The following is a 21,242-nucleotide window of genomic DNA, read 5'->3' as shown; positions in this document are numbered from 1 at the left end:
TTGTGCCGGGGGACATTCGTCCAGGTAAAGATGGGGAAGAAAGGGGAAGAAGGGAGGAGAAGAGAAGAAAGGGAGGAAGAGAAGGGGGAGGAAAAGGAAAGAAAGAAAGGAAAAGTATTGTAACGTGCATGAAGACACGCTGGCCGCTGGCTCGCGGGTCTGACCCTTTAGTCGAGCGGTTAGCGATGCCTCCTGCGGTGCGGGCGACACGGGTTCGCTTCCCGGCTGCGGCAGTTTCTGTGGCTTCGTTGTCCCCCGAATTCGCTACAGTATGACTGTTTCCAACCACATCTTGACTGTCGATCGCCAGTTTCCGGCCAACCCCATCTCTGTCTGGTGTCGTGCGCTTGGGGTCTTCCACAAACCCTAACACGCCCTACGATCATCGCAAAGTACGTTGATTTTCTTTTACTGAATTCCAACTGAAAAATCTGACGTATAGGTAAAACCAGACAAACATTTGGGTCAAAAACCAGTGAAAAGTCTTCTCAATGGCTGTTCCTTAGTTAGCTTTAAGTCATATTGTGACATTTCACACGTGACTCCTTGGACAGCAAAAGCGACAAGATGTGATGGAGTTTGTCATAAGATGAAACTGGTGAAACAGGCAGACAACAGAAAGAGGAAGGTCGGGGGCCAACTCTTCTATAAAGGAGCTGCAAGGCTCCGGCTCAACGGCTTACGGCCATACCAGTCTGATAACGCCCGATCTCGTCCGATCTCGGAAGCTAAGCAGGCTCGGGCCTGGTTAGTACTTGGATGGGAGACCGCCTGGGAATACCAGGTGCTGTAAGCCTTTTATGTTACGGCTCTGCGCCGGCAGCCAATCAGCTCGTCATGGCTGGGCTTAAGTTTGGTGGCCTCCCACGCGCCCGTTGTGCTGAGGGACATTCGTCCAGGTAAAGATGGGGAAGAAGGGAGGAGAAGAGAAGAAAGGGAGGAAGAGAAGGGGGAGGAAAAGGAAAGAAAGAAAGGAAAAGTATTGTAACGTGCATGAAGACACGCTGGCCGCTGGCGCGCGGGTCTGACCCTTTAGTCGAGCGGTTAGCGATGCCTCCTGCGGTGCGGGCGACACGGGTTCGCTTCCCGGCTGCGGCAGTTTCTGTGGCTTCGTTGTCCCCCGAATTCGCTACAGTATGACTGTTTCCAACCACATCTTGACTGTCGATCGCCAGTTTCCGGCCAACCCCATCTCTGTCTGGTGTCGTGCGCTTGGGGTCTTCCACAAACCCTAACACGCCCTACGATCATCGCAAAGTACGTTGATTTTCTTTTACTGAATTCCAACTGAAAAATCTGACGTATAGGTAAAACCAGACAAACATTTGGGTCAAAAACCAGTGAAAAGTCTTCTCAATGGCTGTTCCTTAGTTAGCTTTAAGTCATATTGTGACATTTCACACGTGACTCCTTGGACAGCAAAAGCGACAAGATGTGATGGAGTTTGTCATAAGATGAAACTGGTGAAACAGGCAGACAACAGAAAGAGGAAGGTCGGGGGCCAACTCTTCTATAAAGGAGCTGCAAGGCTCCGGCTCAACGGCTTACGGCCATACCAGTCTGATAACGCCCGATCTCGTCCGATCTCGGAAGCTAAGCAGGCTCGGGCCTGGTTAGTACTTGGATGGGAGACCGCCTGGGAATACCAGGTGCTGTAAGCCTTTTATGTTACGGCTCTGCGCCGGCAGCCAATCAGCTCGTCATGGCTGGGCTTAAGTTTGGTGGCCTCCCACGCGCCCGTTGTGCTGAGGGACATTCGTCCAGGTAAAGATGGGGAAGAAGGGAGGAGAAGAGAAGAAAGGGAGGAAGAGAAGGGGGAGGAAAAGGAAAGAAAGAAAGGAAAAGTATTGTAACGTGCATGAAGACACGCTGGCCGCTGGCTCGCGGGTCTGACCCTTTAGTCGAGCGGTTAGCGACGCCTCCTGCGGTGCGGGCAATACGGGTTCGCGTCCCGGCCTCGGCAGTTTCTGTGGTTGCGTTGTCTCCCGAATTCGCTACAGTATTGCTGTTTCCAACCACATCTTGACTGTCGATCGCCAGTTTCCGGCCAACCCCATCTCTGTCTGGTGTCGTGCGCGTGGGGTCCTCCACAAACGCTAACACGCCCTACGATCATCGCAAAGTACGTTGATTTTCTTTTACTGAATTCCAACTGAAAAATCTGACGTATAGGTAAAACCAGACAAACATTTGGGTCAAAAACCAGTGAAAAGTCTTCTCAATGGCTGTACCTTAGTTAGCTTTAAGTCATATTCTGACATTTCACACGTGACTCCTTGGGCAGCAAAAGCCATAGGATGTGATGGAGTTTGTCATAAGATGAAACTGGTGAACCAAGCTGACGACAGAAAGAGGAAGGTCGGCGGCCAACTCTTCTATAAAACAGCTGCAAGGCTCCGGCTCAACGGCTTACGGCCATAGCAGCCTGATAACGCCCGATCTCGTCCGATCTCGGAAGCTAAGCAGGCTCGGGCCTGGTTAGTACTTGGATGGGAGACCGCCTGGGAATACCAGGTGCTGTAAGCCTTTTATGCCGCCCTGTTACGGCTCTCCCAGCCCGCGCCGGCAGCCAATCAGCTCGTCAGGGCTGGGCTTAAGTTTGGTGGCCTCCCACGCGCCCGTTGTGCCGGGGGACATTCGTCCAGGTAAAGATGGGGAAGAAAGGGGAAGAAGGGAGGAGAAGAGAAGAAAGGGAGGAAGAGAAGGGGGAGGAAAAGGAAAGAAAGAAAGGAAAAGTATTGTAACGTGCATGAAGACACGCTGGCCGCTGGCTCGCGGGTCTGACCCTTTAGTCGAGCGGTTAGCGATGCCTCCTGCGGTGCGGGCGACACGGGTTCGCTTCCCGGCTGCGGCAGTTTCTGTGGCTTCGTTGTCCCCCGAATTCGCTACAGTATGACTGTTTCCAACCACATCTTGACTGTCGATCGCCAGTTTCCGGCCAACCCCATCTCTGTCTGGTGTCGTGCGCTTGGGGTCTTCCACAAACCCTAACACGCCCTACGATCATCGCAAAGTACGTTGATTTTCTTTTACTGAATTCCAACTGAAAAATCTGACGTATAGGTAAAACCAGACAAACATTTGGGTCAAAAACCAGTGAAAAGTCTTCTCAATGGCTGTTCCTTAGTTAGCTTTAAGTCATATTCTGACATTTCACACGTGACTCCTTGGACAGCAAAAGCGACAAGATGTGATGGAGTTTGTCATAAGATGAAACTGGTGAAACAGGCAGACAACAGAAAGAGGAAGGTCGGGGGCCAACTCTTCTATAAAGGAGCTGCAAGGCTCCGGCTCAACGGCTTACGGCCATACCAGTCTGATAACGCCCGATCTCGTCCGATCTCGGAAGCTAAGCAGGCTCGGGCCTGGTTAGTACTTGGATGGGAGACCGCCTGGGAATACCAGGTGCTGTAAGCCTTTTATGTTACGGCTCTGCGCCGGCAGCCAATCAGCTCGTCATGGCTGGGCTTAAGTTTGGTGGCCTCCCACGCGCCCGTTGTGCTGAGGGACATTCGTCCAGGTAAAGATGGGGAAGAAGGGAGGAGAAGAGAAGAAAGGGAGGAAGAGAAGGGGGAGGAAAAGGAAAGAAAGAAAGGAAAAGTATTGTAACGTGCATGAAGACACGCTGGCCGCTGGCGCGCGGGTCTGACCCTTTAGTCGAGCGGTTAGCGATGCCTCCTGCGGTGCGGGCAATACGGGTTCGCGTCCCGGCCTCGGCAGTTTCTGTGGTTGCGTTGTCTCCCGAATTCGCTACAGTATTGCTGTTTCCAACCACATCTTGACTGTCGATCGCCAGTTTCCGGCCAACCCCATCTCTGTCTGGTGTCGTGCGCGTGGGGTCCTCCACAAACGCTAACACGCCCTACGATCATCGCAAAGTACGTTGATTTTCTTTTACTGAATTCCAACTGAAAAATCTGACGTATAGGTAAAACCAGACAAACATTTGGGTCAAAAACCAGTGAAAAGTCTTCTCAATGGCTGTACCTTAGTTAGCTTTAAGTCATATTCTGACATTTCACACGTGACTCCTTGGGCAGCAAAAGCCATAGGATGTGATGGAGTTTGTCATAAGATGAAACTGGTGAACCAAGCTGACGACAGAAAGAGGAAGGTCGGCGGCCAACTCTTCTATAAAAGAGCTGCAAGGCTCCGGCTCAACGGCTTACGGCCATAGCAGCCTGATAACGCCCGATCTCGTCCGATCTCGGAAGCTAAGCAGGCTCGGGCCTGGTTAGTACTTGGATGGGAGACCGCCTGGGAATACCAGGTGCTGTAAGCCTTTTATGCCGCCCTGTTACGGCTCTCCCAGCCCGCGCCGGCAGCCAATCAGCTCGTCAGGGCTGGGCTTAAGTTTGGTGGCCTCCCACGCGCCCGTTGTGCCGGGGGACATTCGTCCAGGTAAAGATGGGGAAGAAAGGGGAAGAAGGGAGGAGAAGAGAAGAAAGGGAGGAAGAGAAGGGGGAGGAAAAGGAAAGAAAGAAAGGAAAAGTATTGTAACGTGCATGAAGACACGCTGGCCGCTGGCTCGCGGGTCTGACCCTTTAGTCGAGCGGTTAGCGATGCCTCCTGCGGTGCGGGCGACACGGGTTCGCTTCCCGGCTGCGGCAGTTTCTGTGGCTTCGTTGTCCCCCGAATTCGCTACAGTATGACTGTTTCCAACCACATCTTGACTGTCGATCGCCAGTTTCCGGCCAACCCCATCTCTGTCTGGTGTCGTGCGCTTGGGGTCTTCCACAAACCCTAACACGCCCTACGATCATCGCAAAGTACGTTGATTTTCTTTTACTGAATTCCAACTGAAAAATCTGACGTATAGGTAAAACCAGACAAACATTTGGGTCAAAAACCAGTGAAAAGTCTTCTCAATGGCTGTTCCTTAGTTAGCTTTAAGTCATATTGTGACATTTCACACGTGACTCCTTGGACAGCAAAAGCGACAAGATGTGATGGAGTTTGTCATAAGATGAAACTGGTGAAACAGGCAGACAACAGAAAGAGGAAGGTCGGGGGCCAACTCTTCTATAAAGGAGCTGCAAGGCTCCGGCTCAACGGCTTACGGCCATACCAGTCTGATAACGCCCGATCTCGTCCGATCTCGGAAGCTAAGCAGGCTCGGGCCTGGTTAGTACTTGGATGGGAGACCGCCTGGGAATACCAGGTGCTGTAAGCCTTTTATGTTACGGCTCTGCGCCGGCAGCCAATCAGCTCGTCATGGCTGGGCTTAAGTTTGGTGGCCTCCCACGCGCCCGTTGTGCTGAGGGACATTCGTCCAGGTAAAGATGGGGAAGAAGGGAGGAGAAGAGAAGAAAGGGAGGAAGAGAAGGGGGAGGAAAAGGAAAGAAAGAAAGGAAAAGTATTGTAACGTGCATGAAGACACGCTGGCCGCTGGCTCGCGGGTCTGACCCTTTAGTCGAGCGGTTAGCGACGCCTCCTGCGGTGCGGGCAATACGGGTTCGCGTCCCGGCCTCGGCAGTTTCTGTGGTTGCGTTGTCTCCCGAATTCGCTACAGTATTGCTGTTTCCAACCACATCTTGACTGTCGATCGCCAGTTTCCGGCCAACCCCATCTCTGTCTGGTGTCGTGCGCGTGGGGTCCTCCACAAACGCTAACACGCCCTACGATCATCGCAAAGTACGTTGATTTTCTTTTACTGAATTCCAACTGAAAAATCTGACGTATAGGTAAAACCAGACAAACATTTGGGTCAAAAACCAGTGAAAAGTCTTCTCAATGGCTGTACCTTAGTTAGCTTTAAGTCATATTCTGACATTTCACACGTGACTCCTTGGGCAGCAAAAGCCATAGGATGTGATGGAGTTTGTCATAAGATGAAACTGGTGAACCAAGCTGACGACAGAAAGAGGAAGGTCGGCGGCCAACTCTTCTATAAAGGAGCTGCAAGGCTCCGGCTCAACATCTTACGGCCATACCAGCCTGATAACGCCCGATCTCGTCCGATCTCGGAAGCTAAGCAGGGTCGGGCCTGGTTAGTACTTGGATGGGAGACCGCCTGGGAATACCAGGTGCTGTAAGCCTTTTATGTTACGGCTCTGCGCCGGCAGCCAATCAGCTCGTCATGGCTGGGCTTAAGTTTGGTGGCCTCCCACGCGCCCGTTGTGCTGAGGGACATTCGTCCAGGTAAAGATGGGGAAGAAGGGAGGAGAAGAGAAGAAAGGGAGGAAGAGAAGGGGGAGGAAAAGGAAAGAAAGAAAGGAAAAGTATTGTAACGTGCATGAAGACACGCTGGCCGCTGGCGCGCGGGTCTGACCCTTTAGTCGAGCGGTTAGCGATGCCTCCTGCGGTGCGGGCAATACGGGTTCGCGTCCCGGCCTCGGCAGTTTCTGTGGTTGCGTTGTCTCCCGAATTCGCTACAGTATTGCTGTTTCCAACCACATCTTGACTGTCGATCGCCAGTTTCCGGCCAACCCCATCTCTGTCTGGTGTCGTGCGCGTGGGGTCCTCCACAAACGCTAACACGCCCTACGATCATCGCAAAGTACGTTGATTTTCTTTTACTGAATTCCAACTGAAAAATCTGACGTATAGGTAAAACCAGACAAACATTTGGGTCAAAAACCAGTGAAAAGTCTTCTCAATGGCTGTACCTTAGTTAGCTTTAAGTCATATTCTGACATTTCACACGTGACTCCTTGGGCAGCAAAAGCCATAGGATGTGATGGAGTTTGTCATAAGATGAAACTGGTGAACCAAGCTGACGACAGAAAGAGGAAGGTCGGCGGCCAACTCTTCTATAAAAGAGCTGCAAGGCTCCGGCTCAACGGCTTACGGCCATAGCAGCCTGATAACGCCCGATCTCGTCCGATCTCGGAAGCTAAGCAGGGTCGGGCCTGGTTAGTACTTGGATGGGAGACCGCCTGGGAATACCAGGTGCTGTAAGCCTTTTATGCCGCCCTGTTACGGCTCTCCCAGCCCGCGCCGGCAGCCAATCAGCTCGTCAGGGCTGGGCTTAAGTTTGGTGGCCTCCCACGCGCCCGTTGTGCCGGGGGACATTCGTCCAGGTAAAGATGGGGAAGAAAGGGGAAGAAGGGAGGAGAAGAGAAGAAAGGGAGGAAGAGAAGGGGGAGGAAAAGGAAAGAAAGAAAGGAAAAGTATTGTAACGTGCATGAAGACACGCTGGCCGCTGGCTCGCGGGTCTGACCCTTTAGTCGAGCGGTTAGCGATGCCTCCTGCGGTGCGGGCGACACGGGTTCGCTTCCCGGCTGCGGCAGTTTCTGTGGCTTCGTTGTCCCCCGAATTCGCTACAGTATGACTGTTTCCAACCACATCTTGACTGTCGATCGCCAGTTTCCGGCCAACCCCATCTCTGTCTGGTGTCGTGCGCTTGGGGTCTTCCACAAACCCTAACACGCCCTACGATCATCGCAAAGTACGTTGATTTTCTTTTACTGAATTCCAACTGAAAAATCTGACGTATAGGTAAAACCAGACAAACATTTGGGTCAAAAACCAGTGAAAAGTCTTCTCAATGGCTGTTCCTTAGTTAGCTTTAAGTCATATTCTGACATTTCACACGTGACTCCTTGGACAGCAAAAGCGACAAGATGTGATGGAGTTTGTCATAAGATGAAACTGGTGAAACAGGCAGACAACAGAAAGAGGAAGGTCGGGGGCCAACTCTTCTATAAAGGAGCTGCAAGGCTCCGGCTCAACGGCTTACGGCCATACCAGTCTGATAACGCCCGATCTCGTCCGATCTCGGAAGCTAAGCAGGCTCGGGCCTGGTTAGTACTTGGATGGGAGACCGCCTGGGAATACCAGGTGCTGTAAGCCTTTTATGTTACGGCTCTGCGCCGGCAGCCAATCAGCTCGTCATGGCTGGGCTTAAGTTTGGTGGCCTCCCACGCGCCCGTTGTGCTGAGGGACATTCGTCCAGGTAAAGATGGGGAAGAAGGGAGGAGAAGAGAAGAAAGGGAGGAAGAGAAGGGGGAGGAAAAGGAAAGAAAGAAAGGAAAAGTATTGTAACGTGCATGAAGACACGCTGGCCGCTGGCGCGCGGGTCTGACCCTTTAGTCGAGCGGTTAGCGATGCCTCCTGCGGTGCGGGCGACACGGGTTCGCTTCCCGGCTGCGGCAGTTTCTGTGGCTTCGTTGTCCCCCGAATTCGCTACAGTATGACTGTTTCCAACCACATCTTGACTGTCGATCGCCAGTTTCCGGCCAACCCCATCTCTGTCTGGTGTCGTGCGCTTGGGGTCTTCCACAAACCCTAACACGCCCTACGATCATCGCAAAGTACGTTGATTTTCTTTTACTGAATTCCAACTGAAAAATCTGACGTATAGGTAAAACCAGACAAACATTTGGGTCAAAAACCAGTGAAAAGTCTTCTCAATGGCTGTTCCTTAGTTAGCTTTAAGTCATATTCTGACATTTCACACGTGACTCCTTGGACAGCAAAAGCGACAAGATGTGATGGAGTTTGTCATAAGATGAAACTGGTGAAACAGGCAGACAACAGAAAGAGGAAGGTCGGGGGCCAACTCTTCTATAAAGGAGCTGCAAGGCTCCGGCTCAACGGCTTACGGCCATACCAGTCTGATAACGCCCGATCTCGTCCGATCTCGGAAGCTAAGCAGGCTCGGGCCTGGTTAGTACTTGGATGGGAGACCGCCTGGGAATACCAGGTGCTGTAAGCCTTTTATGTTACGGCTCTGCGCCGGCAGCCAATCAGCTCGTCATGGCTGGGCTTAAGTTTGGTGGCCTCCCACGCGCCCGTTGTGCTGAGGGACATTCGTCCAGGTAAAGATGGGGAAGAAGGGAGGAGAAGAGAAGAAAGGGAGGAAGAGAAGGGGGAGGAAAAGGAAAGAAAGAAAGGAAAAGTATTGTAACGTGCATGAAGACACGCTGGCCGCTGGCTCGCGGGTCTGACCCTTTAGTCGAGCGGTTAGCGACGCCTCCTGCGGTGCGGGCAATACGGGTTCGCGTCCCGGCCTCGGCAGTTTCTGTGGTTGCGTTGTCTCCCGAATTCGCTACAGTATTGCTGTTTCCAACCACATCTTGACTGTCGATCGCCAGTTTCCGGCCAACCCCATCTCTGTCTGGTGTCGTGCGCGTGGGGTCCTCCACAAACGCTAACACGCCCTACGATCATCGCAAAGTACGTTGATTTTCTTTTACTGAATTCCAACTGAAAAATCTGACGTATAGGTAAAACCAGACAAACATTTGGGTCAAAAACCAGTGAAAAGTCTTCTCAATGGCTGTACCTTAGTTAGCTTTAAGTCATATTCTGACATTTCACACGTGACTCCTTGGGCAGCAAAAGCCATAGGATGTGATGGAGTTTGTCATAAGATGAAACTGGTGAACCAAGCTGACGACAGAAAGAGGAAGGTCGGCGGCCAACTCTTCTATAAAGGAGCTGCAAGGCTCCGGCTCAACATCTTACGGCCATACCAGCCTGATAACGCCCGATCTCGTCCGATCTCGGAAGCTAAGCAGGGTCGGGCCTGGTTAGTACTTGGATGGGAGACCGCCTGGGAATACCAGGTGCTGTAAGCCTTTTATGTTACGGCTCTGCGCCGGCAGCCAATCAGCTCGTCATGGCTGGGCTTAAGTTTGGTGGCCTCCCACGCGCCCGTTGTGCTGAGGGACATTCGTCCAGGTAAAGATGGGGAAGAAGGGAGGAGAAGAGAAGAAAGGGAGGAAGAGAAGGGGGAGGAAAAGGAAAGAAAGAAAGGAAAAGTATTGTAACGTGCATGAAGACACGCTGGCCGCTGGCGCGCGGGTCTGACCCTTTAGTCGAGCGGTTAGCGATGCCTCCTGCGGTGCGGGCAATACGGGTTCGCGTCCCGGCCTCGGCAGTTTCTGTGGTTGCGTTGTCTCCCGAATTCGCTACAGTATTGCTGTTTCCAACCACATCTTGACTGTCGATCGCCAGTTTCCGGCCAACCCCATCTCTGTCTGGTGTCGTGCGCGTGGGGTCCTCCACAAACGCTAACACGCCCTACGATCATCGCAAAGTACGTTGATTTTCTTTTACTGAATTCCAACTGAAAAATCTGACGTATAGGTAAAACCAGACAAACATTTGGGTCAAAAACCAGTGAAAAGTCTTCTCAATGGCTGTACCTTAGTTAGCTTTAAGTCATATTCTGACATTTCACACGTGACTCCTTGGGCAGCAAAAGCCATAGGATGTGATGGAGTTTGTCATAAGATGAAACTGGTGAACCAAGCTGACGACAGAAAGAGGAAGGTCGGCGGCCAACTCTTCTATAAAAGAGCTGCAAGGCTCCGGCTCAACGGCTTACGGCCATAGCAGCCTGATAACGCCCGATCTCGTCCGATCTCGGAAGCTAAGCAGGCTCGGGCCTGGTTAGTACTTGGATGGGAGACCGCCTGGGAATACCAGGTGCTGTAAGCCTTTTATGCCGCCCTGTTACGGCTCTCCCAGCCCGCGCCGGCAGCCAATCAGCTCGTCAGGGCTGGGCTTAAGTTTGGTGGCCTCCCACGCGCCCGTTGTGCCGGGGGACATTCGTCCAGGTAAAGATGGGGAAGAAAGGGGAAGAAGGGAGGAGAAGAGAAGAAAGGGAGGAAGAGAAGGGGGAGGAAAAGGAAAGAAAGAAAGGAAAAGTATTGTAACGTGCATGAAGACACGCTGGCCGCTGGCTCGCGGGTCTGACCCTTTAGTCGAGCGGTTAGCGATGCCTCCTGCGGTGCGGGCGACACGGGTTCGCTTCCCGGCTGCGGCAGTTTCTGTGGCTTCGTTGTCCCCCGAATTCGCTACAGTATGACTGTTTCCAACCACATCTTGACTGTCGATCGCCAGTTTCCGGCCAACCCCATCTCTGTCTGGTGTCGTGCGCTTGGGGTCTTCCACAAACCCTAACACGCCCTACGATCATCGCAAAGTACGTTGATTTTCTTTTACTGAATTCCAACTGAAAAATCTGACGTATAGGTAAAACCAGACAAACATTTGGGTCAAAAACCAGTGAAAAGTCTTCTCAATGGCTGTTCCTTAGTTAGCTTTAAGTCATATTCTGACATTTCACACGTGACTCCTTGGACAGCAAAAGCGACAAGATGTGATGGAGTTTGTCATAAGATGAAACTGGTGAAACAGGCAGACAACAGAAAGAGGAAGGTCGGGGGCCAACTCTTCTATAAAGGAGCTGCAAGGCTCCGGCTCAACGGCTTACGGCCATACCAGTCTGATAACGCCCGATCTCGTCCGATCTCGGAAGCTAAGCAGGCTCGGGCCTGGTTAGTACTTGGATGGGAGACCGCCTGGGAATACCAGGTGCTGTAAGCCTTTTATGTTACGGCTCTGCGCCGGCAGCCAATCAGCTCGTCATGGCTGGGCTTAAGTTTGGTGGCCTCCCACGCGCCCGTTGTGCTGAGGGACATTCGTCCAGGTAAAGATGGGGAAGAAGGGAGGAGAAGAGAAGAAAGGGAGGAAGAGAAGGGGGAGGAAAAGGAAAGAAAGAAAGGAAAAGTATTGTAACGTGCATGAAGACACGCTGGCCGCTGGCTCGCGGGTCTGACCCTTTAGTCGAGCGGTTAGCGATGCCTCCTGCGGTGCGGGCAATACGGGTTCGCGTCCCGGCCTCGGCAGTTTCTGTGGTTGCGTTGTCTCCCGAATTCGCTACAGTATTGCTGTTTCCAACCACATCTTGACTGTCGATCGCCAGTTTCCGGCCAACCCCATCTCTGTCTGGTGTCGTGCGCGTGGGGTCCTCCACAAACGCTAACACGCCCTACGATCATCGCAAAGTACGTTGATTTTCTTTTACTGAATTCCAACTGAAAAATCTGACGTATAGGTAAAACCAGACAAACATTTGGGTCAAAAACCAGTGAAAAGTCTTCTCAATGGCTGTACCTTAGTTAGCTTTAAGTCATATTCTGACATTTCACACGTGACTCCTTGGGCAGCAAAAGCCATAGGATGTGATGGAGTTTGTCATAAGATGAAACTGGTGAACCAAGCTGACGACAGAAAGAGGAAGGTCGGCGGCCAACTCTTCTATAAAAGAGCTGCAAGGCTCCGGCTCAACGGCTTACGGCCATAGCAGCCTGATAACGCCCGATCTCGTCCGATCTCGGAAGCTAAGCAGGCTCGGGCCTGGTTAGTACTTGGATGGGAGACCGCCTGGGAATACCAGGTGCTGTAAGCCTTTTATGCCGCCCTGTTACGGCTCTCCCAGCCCGCGCCGGCAGCCAATCAGCTCGTCAGGGCTGGGCTTAAGTTTGGTGGCCTCCCACGCGCCCGTTGTGCCGGGGGACATTCGTCCAGGTAAAGATGGGGAAGAAAGGGGAAGAAGGGAGGAGAAGAGAAGAAAGGGAGGAAGAGAAGGGGGAGGAAAAGGAAAGAAAGAAAGGAAAAGTATTGTAACGTGCATGAAGACACGCTGGCCGCTGGCTCGCGGGTCTGACCCTTTAGTCGAGCGGTTAGCGATGCCTCCTGCGGTGCGGGCGACACGGGTTCGCTTCCCGGCTGCGGCAGTTTCTGTGGTTGCGTTGTCCCCCGAATTCGCTACAGTATGACTGTTTCCAACCACATCTTGACTGTCGATCGCCAGTTTCCGGCCAACCCCATCTCTGTCTGGTGTCGTGCGCTTGGGGTCTTCCACAAACCCTAACACGCCCTACGATCATCGCAAAGTACGTTGATTTTCTTTTACTGAATTCCAACTGAAAAATCTGACGTATAGGTAAAACCAGACAAACATTTGGGTCAAAAACCAGTGAAAAGTCTTCTCAATGGCTGTTCCTTAGTTAGCTTTAAGTCATATTCTGACATTTCACACGTGACTCCTTGGACAGCAAAAGCGACAAGATGTGATGGAGTTTGTCATAAGATGAAACTGGTGAAACAGGCAGACAACAGAAAGAGGAAGGTCGGGGGCCAACTCTTCTATAAAGGAGCTGCAAGGCTCCGGCTCAACGGCTTACGGCCATACCAGTCTGATAACGCCCGATCTCGTCCGATCTCGGAAGCTAAGCAGGCTCGGGCCTGGTTAGTACTTGGATGGGAGACCGCCTGGGAATACCAGGTGCTGTAAGCCTTTTATGTTACGGCTCTGCGCCGGCAGCCAATCAGCTCGTCATGGCTGGGCTTAAGTTTGGTGGCCTCCCACGCGCCCGTTGTGCTGAGGGACATTCGTCCAGGTAAAGATGGGGAAGAAGGGAGGAGAAGAGAAGAAAGGGAGGAAGAGAAGGGGGAGGAAAAGGAAAGAAAGAAAGGAAAAGTATTGTAACGTGCATGAAGACACGCTGGCCGCTGGCGCGCGGGTCTGACCCTTTAGTCGAGCGGTTAGCGATGCCTCCTGCGGTGCGGGCAATACGGGTTCGCGTCCCGGCCTCGGCAGTTTCTGTGGTTGCGTTGTCTCCCGAATTCGCTACAGTATTGCTGTTTCCAACCACATCTTGACTGTCGATCGCCAGTTTCCGGCCAACCCCATCTCTGTCTGGTGTCGTGCGCGTGGGGTCCTCCACAAACGCTAACACGCCCTACGATCATCGCAAAGTACGTTGATTTTCTTTTACTGAATTCCAACTGAAAAATCTGACGTATAGGTAAAACCAGACAAACATTTGGGTCAAAAACCAGTGAAAAGTCTTCTCAATGGCTGTACCTTAGTTAGCTTTAAGTCATATTCTGACATTTCACACGTGACTCCTTGGGCAGCAAAAGCCATAGGATGTGATGGAGTTTGTCATAAGATGAAACTGGTGAACCAAGCTGACGACAGAAAGAGGAAGGTCGGCGGCCAACTCTTCTATAAAAGAGCTGCAAGGCTCCGGCTCAACGGCTTACGGCCATAGCAGCCTGATAACGCCCGATCTCGTCCGATCTCGGAAGCTAAGCAGGCTCGGGCCTGGTTAGTACTTGGATGGGAGACCGCCTGGGAATACCAGGTGCTGTAAGCCTTTTATGCCGCCCTGTTACGGCTCTCCCAGCCCGCGCCGGCAGCCAATCAGCTCGTCAGGGCTGGGCTTAAGTTTGGTGGCCTCCCACGCGCCCGTTGTGCCGGGGGACATTCGTCCAGGTAAAGATGGGGAAGAAAGGGGAAGAAGGGAGGAGAAGAGAAGAAAGGGAGGAAGAGAAGGGGGAGGAAAAGGAAAGAAAGAAAGGAAAAGTATTGTAACGTGCATGAAGACACGCTGGCCGCTGGCTCGCGGGTCTGACCCTTTAGTCGAGCGGTTAGCGATGCCTCCTGCGGTGCGGGCGACACGGGTTCGCTTCCCGGCTGCGGCAGTTTCTGTGGCTTCGTTGTCCCCCGAATTCGCTACAGTATGACTGTTTCCAACCACATCTTGACTGTCGATCGCCAGTTTCCGGCCAACCCCATCTCTGTCTGGTGTCGTGCGCTTGGGGTCTTCCACAAACCCTAACACGCCCTACGATCATCGCAAAGTACGTTGATTTTCTTTTACTGAATTCCAACTGAAAAATCTGACGTATAGGTAAAACCAGACAAACATTTGGGTCAAAAACCAGTGAAAAGTCTTCTCAATGGCTGTTCCTTAGTTAGCTTTAAGTCATATTCTGACATTTCACACGTGACTCCTTGGACAGCAAAAGCGACAAGATGTGATGGAGTTTGTCATAAGATGAAACTGGTGAAACAGGCAGACAACAGAAAGAGGAAGGTCGGGGGCCAACTCTTCTATAAAGGAGCTGCAAGGCTCCGGCTCAACGGCTTACGGCCATACCAGTCTGATAACGCCCGATCTCGTCCGATCTCGGAAGCTAAGCAGGCTCGGGCCTGGTTAGTACTTGGATGGGAGACCGCCTGGGAATACCAGGTGCTGTAAGCCTTTTATGTTACGGCTCTGCGCCGGCAGCCAATCAGCTCGTCATGGCTGGGCTTAAGTTTGGTGGCCTCCCACGCGCCCGTTGTGCTGAGGGACATTCGTCCAGGTAAAGATGGGGAAGAAGGGAGGAGAAGAGAAGAAAGGGAGGAAGAGAAGGGGGAGGAAAAGGAAAGAAAGAAAGGAAAAGTATTGTAACGTGCATGAAGACACGCTGGCCGCTGGCGCGCGGGTCTGACCCTTTAGTCGAGCGGTTAGCGATGCCTCCTGCGGTGCGGGCGACACGGGTTCGCTTCCCGGCTGCGGCAGTTTCTGTGGCTTCGTTGTCCCCCGAATTCGCTACAGTATGACTGTTTCCAACCACATCTTGACTGTCGATCGCCAGTTTCCGGCCAACCCCATCTCTGTCTGGTGTCGTGCGCTTGGGGTCTTCCACAAACCCTAACACGCCCTACGATCATCGCAAAGTACGTTGATTTTCTTTTACTGAATTCCAACTGAAAAATCTGACGTATAGGTAAAACCAGACAAACATTTGGGTCAAAAACCAGTGAAAAGTCTTCTCAATGGCTGTTCCTTAGTTAGCTTTAAGTCATATTGTGACATTTCACACGTGACTCCTTGGACAGCAAAAGCGACAAGATGTGATGGAGTTTGTCATAAGATGAAACTGGTGAAACAGGCAGACAACAGAAAGAGGAAGGTCGGGGGCCAACTCTTCTATAAAGGAGCTGCAAGGCTCCGGCTCAACGGCTTACGGCCATACCAGTCTGATAACGCCCGATCTCGTCCGATCTCGGAAGCTAAGCAGGCTCGGGCCTGGTTAGTACTTGGATGGGAGACCGCCTGGGAATACCAGGTGCTGTAAGCCTTTTATGTTACGGCTCTGCGCCGGCAGCCAATCAGCTCGTCATGGCTGGGCTTAAGTTTGGTGGCCTCCCACGCGCCCGTTGTGCTGAGGGACATTCGTCCAGGTAAAGATGGGGAAGAAGGGAGGAGAAGAGAAGAAAGGGAGGAAGAGAAGGGGGAGGAAAAGGAAAGAAAGAAAGGAAAAGTATTGTAACGTGCATGAAGACACGCTGGCCGCTGGCTCGCGGGTCTGACCCTTTAGTCGAGCGGTTAGCGACGCCTCCTGCGGTGCGGGCAATACGGGTTCGCGTCCCGGCCTCGGCAGTTTCTGTGGTTGCGTTGTCTCCCGAATTCGCTACAGTATTGCTGTTTCCAACCACATCTTGACTGTCGATCGCCAGTTTCCGGCCAACCCCATCTCTGTCTGGTGTCGTGCGCGTGGGGTCCTCCACAAACGCTAACACGCCCTACGATCATCGCAAAGTACGTTGATTTTCTTTTACTGAATTCCAACTGAAAAATCTGACGTATAGGTAAAACCAGACAAACATTTGGGTCAAAAACCAGTGAAAAGTCTTCTCAATGGCTGTACCTTAGTTAGCTTTAAGTCATATTCTGACATTTCACACGTGACTCCTTGGGCAGCAAAAGCCATAGGATGTGATGGAGTTTGTCATAAGATGAAACTGGTGAACCAAGCTGACGACAGAAAGAGGAAGGTCGGCGGCCAACTCTTCTATAAAGGAGCTGCAAGGCTCCGGCTCAACATCTTACGGCCATACCAGCCTGATAACGCCCGATCTCGTCCGATCTCGGAAGCTAAGCAGGGTCGGGCCTGGTTAGTACTTGGATGGGAGACCGCCTGGGAATACCAGGTGCTGTAAGCCTTTTATGTTACGGCTCTGCGCCGGCAGCCAATCAGCTCGTCATGGCTGGGCTTAAGTTTGGTGGCCTCCCACGCGCCCGTTGTGCTGAGGGACATTCGTCCAGGTAAAGATGGGGAAGAAGGGAGGAGAAGAGAAGAAAGGGAGGAAGAGAAGGGGGAGGAAAAGGAAAGAAAGAAAGGAAAAGTATTGTAACGTGCATGAAGACACGCTGGCCGCTGGCGCGCGGGTCTGACCCTTTAGTCGAGCGGTTAGCGATGCCTCCTGCGGTGCGGGCAATACGGGTTCGCGTCCCGGCCTCGGCAGTTTCTGTGGTTGCGTTGTCTCCCGAATTCGCTACAGTATTGCTGTTTCCAACCACATCTTGACTGTCGATCGCCAGTTTCCGGCCAACCCCATCTCTGTCTGGTGTCGTGCGCGTGGGGTCCTCCACAAACGCTAACACGCCCTACGATCATCGCAAAGTACGTTGATTTTCTTTTACTGAATTCCAACTGAAAAATCTGACGTATAGGTAAAACCAGACAAACATTTGGGTCAAAAACCAGTGAAAAGTCTTCTCAATGGCTGTACCTTAGTTAGCTTTAAGTCATATTCTGACATTTCACACGTGACTCCTTGGGCAGCAAAAGCCATAGGATGTGATGGAGTTTGTCATAAGATGAAACTGGTGAACCAAGCTGACGACAGAAAGAGGAAGGTCGGCGGCCAACTCTTCTATAAAAGAGCTGCAAGGCTCCGGCTCAACGGCTTACGGCCATAGCAGCCTGATAACGCCCGATCTCGTCCGATCTCGGAAGCTAAGCAGGGTCGGGCCTGGTTAGTACTTGGATGGGAGACCGCCTGGGAATACCAGGTGCTGTAAGCCTTTTATGCCGCCCTGTTACGGCTCTCCCAGCCCGCGCCGGCAGCCAATCAGCTCGTCAGGGCTGGGCTTAAGTTTGGTGGCCTCCCACGCGCCCGTTGTGCCGGGGGACATTCGTCCAGGTAAAGATGGGGAAGAAAGGGGAAGAAGGGAGGAGAAGAGAAGAAAGGGAGGAAGAGAAGGGGGAGGAAAAGGAAAGAAAGAAAGGAAAAGTATTGTAACGTGCATGAAGACACGCTGGCCGCTGGCTCGCGGGTCTGACCCTTTAGTCGAGCGGTTAGCGATGCCTCCTGCGGTGCGGGCGACACGGGTTCGCTTCCCGGCTGCGGCAGTTTCTGTGGCTTCGTTGTCCCCCGAATTCGCTACAGTATGACTGTTTCCAACCACATCTTGACTGTCGATCGCCAGTTTCCGGCCAACCCCATCTCTGTCTGGTGTCGTGCGCTTGGGGTCTTCCACAAACCCTAACACGCCCTACGATCATCGCAAAGTACGTTGATTTTCTTTTACTGAATTCCAACTGAAAAATCTGACGTATAGGTAAAACCAGACAAACATTTGGGTCAAAAACCAGTGAAAAGTCTTCTCAATGGCTGTTCCTTAGTTAGCTTTAAGTCATATTCTGACATTTCACACGTGACTCCTTGGACAGCAAAAGCGACAAGATGTGATGGAGTTTGTCATAAGATGAAACTGGTGAAACAGGCAGACAACAGAAAGAGGAAGGTCGGGGGCCAACTCTTCTATAAAGGAGCTGCAAGGCTCCGGCTCAACGGCTTACGGCCATACCAGTCTGATAACGCCCGATCTCGTCCGATCTCGGAAGCTAAGCAGGCTCGGGCCTGGTTAGTACTTGGATGGGAGACCGCCTGGGAATACCAGGTGCTGTAAGCCTTTTATGTTACGGCTCTGCGCCGGCAGCCAATCAGCTCGTCATGGCTGGGCTTAAGTTTGGTGGCCTCCCACGCGCCCGTTGTGCTGAGGGACATTCGTCCAGGTAAAGATGGGGAAGAAGGGAGGAGAAGAGAAGAAAGGGAGGAAGAGAAGGGGGAGGAAAAGGAAAGAAAGAAAGGAAAAGTATTGTAACGTGCATGAAGACACGCTGGCCGCTGGCGCGCGGGTCTGACCCTTTAGTCGAGCGGTTAGCGATGCCTCCTGCGGTGCGGGCGACACGGGTTCGCTTCCCGGCTGCGGCAGTTTCTGTGGCTTCGTTGTCCCCCGAATTCGCTACAGTATGACTGTTTCCAACCACATCTTGACTGTCGATCGCCAGTTTCCGGCCAACCCCATCTCTGTCTGGTGTCGTGCGCTTGGGGTCTTCCACAAACCCTAACACGCCCTACGATCATCGCAAAGTACGTTGATTTTCTTTTACTGAATTCCAACTGAAAAATCTGACGTATAGGTAAAACCAGACAAACATTTGGGTCAAAAACCAGTGAAAAGTCTTCTCAATGGCTGTTCCTTAGTTAGCTTTAAGTCATATTGTGACATTTCACACGTGACTCCTTGGACAGCAAAAGCGACAAGATGTGATGGAGTTTGTCATAAGATGAAACTGGTGAAACAGGCAGACAACAGAAAGAGGAAGGTCGGGGGCCAACTCTTCTATAAAGGAGCTGCAAGGCTCCGGCTCAACGGCTTACGGCCATACCAGTCTGATAACGCCCGATCTCGTCCGATCTCGGAAGCTAAGCAGGCTCGGGCCTGGTTAGTACTTGGATGGGAGACCGCCTGGGAATACCAGGTGCTGTAAGCCTTTTATGTTACGGCTCTGCGCCGGCAGCCAATCAGCTCGTCATGGCTGGGCTTAAGTTTGGTGGCCTCCCACGCGCCCGTTGTGCTGAGGGACATTCGTCCAGGTAAAGATGGGGAAGAAGGGAGGAGAAGAGAAGAAAGGGAGGAAGAGAAGGGGGAGGAAAAGGAAAGAAAGAAAGGAAAAGTATTGTAACGTGCATGAAGACACGCTGGCCGCTGGCTCGCGGGTCTGACCCTTTAGTCGAGCGGTTAGCGACGCCTCCTGCGGTGCGGGCAATACGGGTTCGCGTCCCGGCCTCGGCAGTTTCTGTGGTTGCGTTGTCTCCCGAATTCGCTACAGTATTGCTGTTTCCAACCACATCTTGACTGTCGATCGCCAGTTTCCGGCCAACCCCATCTCTGTCTGGTGTCGTGCGCGTGGGGTCCTCCACAAACGCTAACACGCCCTACGATCATCGCAAAGTACGTTGATTTTCTTTTACTGAATTCCAACTGAAAAATCTGACGTATAGGTAAAACCAGACAAACATTTGGGTCAAAAACCAGTGAAAAGTCTTCTCAATGGCTGTACCTTAGTTAGCTTTAAGTCATATTCTGACATTTCACACGTGACTCCTTGGGCAGCAAAAGCCATAGGATGTGATGGAGTTTGTCATAAGATGAAACTGGTGAACCAAGCTGACGACAGAAAGAGGAAGGTCGGCGGCCAACTCTTCTATAAAGGAGCTGCAAGGCTCCGGCTCAACATCTTACGGCCATACCAGCCTGATAACGCCCGATCTCGTCCGATCTCGGAAGCTAAGCAGGGTCGGGCCTGGTTAGTACTTGGATGGGAGACCGCCTGGGAATACCAGGTGCTGTAAGCCTTTTATGTTACGGCTCTGCGCCGGCAGCCAATCAGCTCGTCATGGCTGGGCTTAAGTTTGGTGGCCTCCCACGCGCCCGTTGTGCTGAGGGACATTCGTCCAGGTAAAGATGGGGAAGAAGGGAGGAGAAGAGAAGAAAGGGAGGAAGAGAAGGGGGAGGAAAAGGAAAGAAAGAAAGGAAAAGTATTGTAACGTGCATGAAGACACGCTGGCCGCTGGCGCGCGGGTCTGACCCTTTAGTCGAGCGGTTAGCGATGCCTCCTGCGGTGCGGGCAATACGGGTTCGCGTCCCGGCCTCGGCAGTTTCTGTGGTTGCGTTGTCTCCCGAATTCGCTACAGTATTGCTGTTTCCAACCACATCTTGACTGTCGATCGCCAGTTTCCGGCCAACCCCATCTCTGTCTGGTGTCGTGCGCGTGGGGTCCTCCACAAACGCTAACACGCCCTACGATCATCGCAAAGTACGTTGATTTTCTTTTACTGAATTCCAACTGAAAAATCTGACGTATAGGTAAAACCAGACAAACATTTGGGTCAAAAACCAGTGAAAAGTCTTCTCAATGGCTGTACCTTAGTTAGCTTTAAGTCATATTCTGACATTTCACACGTGACTCCTTGGGCAGCAAAAGCCATAGGATGTGATGGAGTTTGTCATAAGATGAAACTGGTGAACCAAGCTGACGACAGAAAGAGGAAGGTCGGCGGCCAACTCTTCTATAAAACAGCTGCAAGGCTCCGGCTCAACGGCTTACGGCCATAGCAGCCTGATAACGCCCGATCTCGTCCGATCTCGGAAGCTAAGCAGGGTCGGGCCTGGTTAGTACTTGGATGGGAGACCGCCTGGGAATACCAGGTGCTGTAAGCCTTTTATGCCGCCCTGTTACGGCTCTCCCAGCCCGCGCCGGCAGCCAATCAGCTCGTCAGGGCTGGGCTTAAGTTTGGTGGCCTCCCACGCGCCCGTTGTGCCGGGGGACATTCGTCCAGGTAAAGATGGGGAAGAAAGGGGAAGAAGGGAGGAGAAGAGAAGAAAGGGAGGAAGAGAAGGGGGAGGAAAAGGAAAGAAAGAAAGGAAAAGTATTGTAACGTGCATGAAGACACGCTGGCCGCTGGCTCGCGGGTCTGACCCTTTAGTCGAGCGGTTAGCGATGCCTCCTGCGGTGCGGGCGACACGGGTTCGCTTCCCGGCTGCGGCAGTTTCTGTGGCTTCGTTGTCCCCCGAATTCGCTACAGTATG

General features: G+C 52.3%; 24 non-coding genes across 24 annotated transcripts; all 24 read left to right on the top strand.

The window, feature by feature from the left end:
* The first annotated feature begins 677 nt into the window (after nucleotides 1-677).
* On the top strand, nucleotides 678-796 carry LOC130122310 (5S ribosomal RNA). The gene has a single exon (XR_008811220.1). It is a non-coding gene; the product is annotated as a 5S ribosomal RNA (ribosomal RNA).
* A 746-nt stretch (nucleotides 797-1,542) lies between these two features.
* LOC130122309 (5S ribosomal RNA) lies at nucleotides 1,543-1,661 on the top strand. Its single transcript, XR_008811219.1, has one exon. It is a non-coding gene; the product is annotated as a 5S ribosomal RNA (ribosomal RNA).
* A 746-nt stretch (nucleotides 1,662-2,407) lies between these two features.
* Nucleotides 2,408-2,526, top strand: LOC130122206 (5S ribosomal RNA). The gene has a single exon (XR_008811126.1). It is a non-coding gene; the product is annotated as a 5S ribosomal RNA (ribosomal RNA).
* Nucleotides 2,527-3,298: 772 nt separating this feature from the next.
* Nucleotides 3,299-3,417, top strand: LOC130122307 (5S ribosomal RNA). The gene has a single exon (XR_008811217.1). It is a non-coding gene; the product is annotated as a 5S ribosomal RNA (ribosomal RNA).
* A 746-nt stretch (nucleotides 3,418-4,163) lies between these two features.
* LOC130122205 (5S ribosomal RNA) lies at nucleotides 4,164-4,282 on the top strand. Its single transcript, XR_008811125.1, has one exon. It is a non-coding gene; the product is annotated as a 5S ribosomal RNA (ribosomal RNA).
* A 772-nt stretch (nucleotides 4,283-5,054) lies between these two features.
* Nucleotides 5,055-5,173, top strand: LOC130122306 (5S ribosomal RNA). Its single transcript, XR_008811216.1, has one exon. It is a non-coding gene; the product is annotated as a 5S ribosomal RNA (ribosomal RNA).
* A 746-nt stretch (nucleotides 5,174-5,919) lies between these two features.
* LOC130122250 (5S ribosomal RNA) lies at nucleotides 5,920-6,038 on the top strand. The gene has a single exon (XR_008811168.1). It is a non-coding gene; the product is annotated as a 5S ribosomal RNA (ribosomal RNA).
* A 746-nt stretch (nucleotides 6,039-6,784) lies between these two features.
* On the top strand, nucleotides 6,785-6,903 carry LOC130122261 (5S ribosomal RNA). Its single transcript, XR_008811179.1, has one exon. It is a non-coding gene; the product is annotated as a 5S ribosomal RNA (ribosomal RNA).
* Nucleotides 6,904-7,675: 772 nt separating this feature from the next.
* Nucleotides 7,676-7,794, top strand: LOC130122304 (5S ribosomal RNA). The gene has a single exon (XR_008811215.1). It is a non-coding gene; the product is annotated as a 5S ribosomal RNA (ribosomal RNA).
* Nucleotides 7,795-8,540: 746 nt separating this feature from the next.
* Nucleotides 8,541-8,659, top strand: LOC130122303 (5S ribosomal RNA). Its single transcript, XR_008811214.1, has one exon. It is a non-coding gene; the product is annotated as a 5S ribosomal RNA (ribosomal RNA).
* A 746-nt stretch (nucleotides 8,660-9,405) lies between these two features.
* LOC130122248 (5S ribosomal RNA) lies at nucleotides 9,406-9,524 on the top strand. The gene has a single exon (XR_008811166.1). It is a non-coding gene; the product is annotated as a 5S ribosomal RNA (ribosomal RNA).
* Nucleotides 9,525-10,270: 746 nt separating this feature from the next.
* Nucleotides 10,271-10,389, top strand: LOC130122204 (5S ribosomal RNA). Its single transcript, XR_008811124.1, has one exon. It is a non-coding gene; the product is annotated as a 5S ribosomal RNA (ribosomal RNA).
* Nucleotides 10,390-11,161: 772 nt separating this feature from the next.
* On the top strand, nucleotides 11,162-11,280 carry LOC130122302 (5S ribosomal RNA). Its single transcript, XR_008811213.1, has one exon. It is a non-coding gene; the product is annotated as a 5S ribosomal RNA (ribosomal RNA).
* Nucleotides 11,281-12,026: 746 nt separating this feature from the next.
* On the top strand, nucleotides 12,027-12,145 carry LOC130122202 (5S ribosomal RNA). The gene has a single exon (XR_008811122.1). It is a non-coding gene; the product is annotated as a 5S ribosomal RNA (ribosomal RNA).
* Nucleotides 12,146-12,917: 772 nt separating this feature from the next.
* Nucleotides 12,918-13,036, top strand: LOC130122301 (5S ribosomal RNA). The gene has a single exon (XR_008811212.1). It is a non-coding gene; the product is annotated as a 5S ribosomal RNA (ribosomal RNA).
* Nucleotides 13,037-13,782: 746 nt separating this feature from the next.
* LOC130122201 (5S ribosomal RNA) lies at nucleotides 13,783-13,901 on the top strand. The gene has a single exon (XR_008811121.1). It is a non-coding gene; the product is annotated as a 5S ribosomal RNA (ribosomal RNA).
* A 772-nt stretch (nucleotides 13,902-14,673) lies between these two features.
* Nucleotides 14,674-14,792, top strand: LOC130122300 (5S ribosomal RNA). Its single transcript, XR_008811211.1, has one exon. It is a non-coding gene; the product is annotated as a 5S ribosomal RNA (ribosomal RNA).
* Nucleotides 14,793-15,538: 746 nt separating this feature from the next.
* Nucleotides 15,539-15,657, top strand: LOC130122299 (5S ribosomal RNA). The gene has a single exon (XR_008811210.1). It is a non-coding gene; the product is annotated as a 5S ribosomal RNA (ribosomal RNA).
* A 746-nt stretch (nucleotides 15,658-16,403) lies between these two features.
* On the top strand, nucleotides 16,404-16,522 carry LOC130122247 (5S ribosomal RNA). Its single transcript, XR_008811165.1, has one exon. It is a non-coding gene; the product is annotated as a 5S ribosomal RNA (ribosomal RNA).
* Nucleotides 16,523-17,268: 746 nt separating this feature from the next.
* LOC130122259 (5S ribosomal RNA) lies at nucleotides 17,269-17,387 on the top strand. The gene has a single exon (XR_008811177.1). It is a non-coding gene; the product is annotated as a 5S ribosomal RNA (ribosomal RNA).
* A 772-nt stretch (nucleotides 17,388-18,159) lies between these two features.
* Nucleotides 18,160-18,278, top strand: LOC130122298 (5S ribosomal RNA). Its single transcript, XR_008811209.1, has one exon. It is a non-coding gene; the product is annotated as a 5S ribosomal RNA (ribosomal RNA).
* A 746-nt stretch (nucleotides 18,279-19,024) lies between these two features.
* LOC130122297 (5S ribosomal RNA) lies at nucleotides 19,025-19,143 on the top strand. Its single transcript, XR_008811208.1, has one exon. It is a non-coding gene; the product is annotated as a 5S ribosomal RNA (ribosomal RNA).
* Nucleotides 19,144-19,889: 746 nt separating this feature from the next.
* On the top strand, nucleotides 19,890-20,008 carry LOC130122246 (5S ribosomal RNA). Its single transcript, XR_008811164.1, has one exon. It is a non-coding gene; the product is annotated as a 5S ribosomal RNA (ribosomal RNA).
* A 746-nt stretch (nucleotides 20,009-20,754) lies between these two features.
* On the top strand, nucleotides 20,755-20,873 carry LOC130122258 (5S ribosomal RNA). The gene has a single exon (XR_008811176.1). It is a non-coding gene; the product is annotated as a 5S ribosomal RNA (ribosomal RNA).
* The last annotated feature ends 369 nt before the right edge of the window (nucleotides 20,874-21,242 follow it).

The sequence above is a fragment of the Lampris incognitus genome, chromosome 12, assembly GCF_029633865.1.
Source record: "Lampris incognitus isolate fLamInc1 chromosome 12, fLamInc1.hap2, whole genome shotgun sequence".
In the NCBI taxonomy this organism is placed as follows: Eukaryota; Metazoa; Chordata; class Actinopteri; order Lampriformes; family Lampridae; genus Lampris; species Lampris incognitus.
The sequence above is the reverse complement of the archived record's forward strand: the minus strand, read 5'-3'. Positions and strand labels throughout refer to the sequence as shown.